Raw genomic sequence first — 4,693 nt, 5'->3', positions numbered from 1 at the left:
AACTTTGATGTGCTGGTGAGAGTAGGTGGCCTTAGAACATCCCTCCGGACAGGAGGTCACAGGCGAGCACGCCGCTCCCATCAGACCCACCAAGAGCTGGAACACAAAGAGGAAACGTTTAAGAGCCTGGGGAAAAATCCTTTTTCAAATTAAAGAGTAATTTTGATTGCAAAATTGATTTAAAAGCTAAATCTCTTCCATCAATCAATAAACCTTTATTTGTATAGCCAATATTCACAAATCACAATTTGTCTCATAGGGCTTTAACATGGTGAGACATCCTCTGTCCTTCACCCTCAACAAGAGTCAGGAAAAACTACTAAAAACCTTTTAACAGGTAAAGATACGTAGAAACCTCAGAGACACATGTGAGGACCCGTCTCCCAGGACGGACAGAAGATCAACAGATGTCGAGTGTAAAGGAGAACATCATCAGGATAAAGGTCTAGCAGCATTGATAAGAATAAACGTTTTGAAGCATGACTGAAGGTCTCGAGGCTATTCAATCTTAAAAGCAGGAATGAGATGAAGAATCTTAAATCTGAAAAGCTTGCACTGTGGTTCTTTGTTCCCAGATCATTAACTGGACATGGAAAGTGAGGAAGTCTATTTATATGCAGCAGTCGAGAGCAGAGACCTCCCAAAGGGCTCTACCGGGTCAAATAAGAATAAACATGCAAACACATAAGAAACACAATAAGGAACACAATAACAACAAATTAGTCTTAAGCTGCTTTTTGAAGGTTTACACAATGTCCACAGATATTAAGACCAAAAGGGAAAGTGTTTCAAAGTTCAGGAGCCACAACTGCAAAAGCACATCTCCCTTAGTGCTAAGTCCGGATCGGGGGACAACCAGCAGCCCCCGACCAGAGGACCGTAGAGACCTGCTGCAGGTCTCTGATGCAGGCAGTTGTCTGACCATGCAGAGCTCTATAGGGAGCTTTGAACTGGATTCTGAATCTAATGGGGAGCCAGTGAAGCTCAATCAGAACCGCTGGCCCAGGAGACCTGATGGAGGACCTGGTCACGAGTTTGGCAGAACTTGTAAACGATCCAAGAAAGTTTTGCTGAGGCAAGTGAAAGGTGAGAAACTCGATGGTCCTGAGTTCTGCAAAGTTTCTCAGCTGGAAAGAGGAGACATTGATGGCACTCACCAGAAGAGCTGAGCTGTTCATGCTGAGCTGGAGAAGAGTCATGTTGTCCTGCAGAGGAGTTGAGTGAATGAGTGTGGCTGGGGTTTCTCTCTCTGGCAGAGCTGCCGGTGTCTCCCTCTCGCCGGTGTTTTTATTCTGCATCACAGCTGTGACGAAAGAAAATATTTGCAAAGCAGGAAAAACAATTGAGTTGGTGCCAAGAATACATCATCGTGTGTGAGTGTGTGGGCGAGTGTGTGTGTGTCACTCGTCTCCTTTATTTAGCTTTAGTTAACTCCGGGTGCAGTTTTGCAATCTGTGAACAGATTAAACCTGCAGTGTGAAAGTGAGTGTGTCCGTGGGCAAGGCATTCCTCTGCCCCCCCTCACCCTCAGGGCTAATAAGTTTCACAGATGTGTGCTAACATGTCAATAACGTCAGATGATGATTTTGATATTTCATAACGTTGGAGGACTTGTTTTTCGTATGTGAAAATGTAATCTGGCTCTTATCATGAAAATGTGTTTTGAGTCACTTGTGGATAAAGTTTTCCGTGCTGCTACTCATATCAGCAAAATAAACAGAAAGCCTGGATTCACTTTCTTGGAGGATGGATTTTATTCGCTGCTGACAATTCGGGTCCAGAGTGTCAGCTCGACACAGGCTGGGCCCAGCTTTCAAACCACAGACAGTGATGGACCAACACTGGGAGGAACATGTCCCGGCCTTTTCAGGTTCAACTCGTTTAGAAGTCTATACTGAGTTTCACAAAACATCAAGTAACCTGATGAAATAACAGAATGGAAAGCTGCCATTGAAGGCATCTCTGTACGTTTATGATGTGAGGAGTGCTCAGCAGAATAATGGCTTCTTCTTGACATGCAGTCATCTTCAATAAGCCTTATGCTCAACATACATTCTCATCTTGCAGTAGTTTGGCTTGAGAGCAAGTTTATGTTTTGTAATTCGGTGTTCACTTAAAATCCAATTGATTCTATTTGGCTTGACTTAGTTGATGATTTCAGTTTGCATTTAAAATGTTTGATATTTTGATATTCATAAAAGATTCTTTAATATTTTGATAATACACAAATGATTAAAAACTGATGGAAGAAAGTCAGGACTCAGTTTTATTCTGCTGTTTTAGTCTAAAGTTGATTTGATTTACATATTTATGATGTATGTGAATTGTAAACACCTGCTGTGATGTTCTGAGCCTTTTACATATTAAAAACATGTTGATTGCTCTTAAGTTAATTTGCTGTTATACTGTCCAATAATAAAACTATATAAACATATATACATATACAAGTTATACAAGCTGTTTTCTTGAGGGCTCTGTCAACCTCAGTGAAGTGTGTTTTTGTTATAGTGGTTATTGGTCTGACATCATTTTTTTCTAAGAAGAGAGAAAGGTTGTGAGGTTGCATCATGGCCCACTTCCCAAAAATCAGGGACAGGTCCTGTTCCACAAAAGCTTTCACGCTCTCAGGAGCTGGAGCGCTGTGGTCATGTGTGATTCCTCCCAGATGAAAGTCTTCCTGAGGCTAAAAACAACTCAGAGGGAAGGTTCCCCTGGAGCCTGTCTGAACACGAAGAGCCAAAACCCGAGAGCTGCCATTCCATTCCACACATCTGACACTTATCCCAGAGAAAGAAACCACACAGAGGATTCTTGTTGAGGGGGATTTGGACATTTTAGTAAATGCTTCACAGAAACTATAATTTTGTGACACTTTTGCATACAGTGTAAAAAGACACTTGATGGTCTGGGTCCAGAGGAGGACACATGTCATCAAACAGGGGATTCCAGGCTCTGACTCATAGTCTGGATCTGTGCCAACCATCATCAGTGAACGTTCACACCTGACCTTCCTGTGACAACAAGCAGCTCTGTCCTGCGTTCCATACGTGTGGGTGAAGAGGAATTCCCTGCAATAAAATACAAATATAATACAAAATTACCCAGAATGCACCTCAACAATACAGCTCAACAACCGTGGAATATCATTTCCATATTGGTCAGCTTTTGTTGATCCGCCCTGGAGCACTTCCTCCTTCCACTGGTCAGTTGGTTTCAAGTGTACACTCAGGTCGCCCACATCTTGCAGCTTTTATTTTGATAGGATTGCTATACTGTAGTTTATACCACACACATATATTGTTGTTAAAGTGTCGTCATGTCATCCCCTCCGTCAAGGAGCAGACGACAGATTCACAGTGAACCAGGTCAGAGGTCATGACCTGCTGGTGTGAGTCCGGATCAGGGGACAGATCCTGGAACTTTTCACTTTCTCTAACTTTGTGTGTTTTTCTGCCTTTTAAACAATTCACGGATTTCCATGAAAATGAATCAGACATATTCAGAGGAGTTCAATCTGTGAGTGTGTGTGATTTGCTGCAGCTCCTCATGAGAATCTGGATCTGGAGACTTCAGAGGTGGTTTGATGAGGAGTCGTCTCCACTTGTCTCCTCTCAGAGACTGGTCCAGTCCCATGTCGTCCACACTCAACTGGTTCTTTCTTCCTTTTGTCTTCCACAGTCGTCCGAGCTGCTTATTGTAGAAACTGTTGGTTTCTCTAAAATGTTCAAGTCTCAACCTTTTATATAAAGAGTCTTGAGATTATGTATATTATGATATGGCCTTGTATAGATTATAATTAAATTGATCAGTTCATTCCAGGGAGAAAGGCCCTCAGGGTAAGACCTCTGGAGTTTATTTTGAGGAAGAAGACATTCCATAAGGAGCCAGTGGCCCTTATGTGGGACAGATTGAAACTTGTCTCTTCAGCCTCCAGCTTCAGTTTCTGTCAGACTACGATGACAAACACTTTAATTCAATTACGGTAAGCGAGCTACGTCATTTCCTGTTTTCTTGCCACTGGTGGTGGTCGCTCTGTGAATTAGCTCCGCTGCTAAACTCAGCTGTTTCTCTGTAGCACTACGGCTAAAATCACCGGTCTGTAGTTAAACACCAACACATACCAACCCTTCCTCTATCGTGCTCAGTGACTCTGTGTTCTGTCTGAGCTCACCCTCGCAGCTCTACAGCAGCGATGTCTTCTCTCTCTCCCTGTTGCTCCACTGCTCTCTCTTGCTCCGAGTGTCTAATGTTTACTTACTCCTCTGCCTCCCTTAACAGTAGATAGCGATGGAGGCTCGGCTTAATGACTTAGAAGCTCGGCTCAGCAGCTTAGAAACTCCGTTAGCTGTAGTTAGCCGGCTCCCGCTAGCCGCGGAGCCACCTAGGATGAAGCCAGGCGTTCATCCCACTTGGGATGGAGCAGCTCTCTTATCTAGGAACATTACTCAGTCTATAACATGACAACCCATAGTCGGGACCAGGAAGCAGAGCAGTGCTAAACACTTCTCTGCGCTCCCTCTGGATCAGTCACAAAACCCCATAGAGATTGTGTCTGTTCACCGTCCGATTAAATTATTGAAATTAAACAATAACAGAGCGAGAACTCCACACAAAAATTTAATACAAATTAAAACAACCTCTGAAACAACACAGGAAACCCAGACTTTTAAATGTGGTCTTTTAAACATTAGAT

The sequence above is a fragment of the Platichthys flesus genome, chromosome 7 (assembly GCF_949316205.1).
Source record: "Platichthys flesus chromosome 7, fPlaFle2.1, whole genome shotgun sequence".
Lineage (NCBI taxonomy): Eukaryota > Metazoa > Chordata > Actinopteri > Pleuronectiformes > Pleuronectidae > Platichthys > Platichthys flesus.
Note: the sequence above shows the minus strand (reverse complement) of the source record.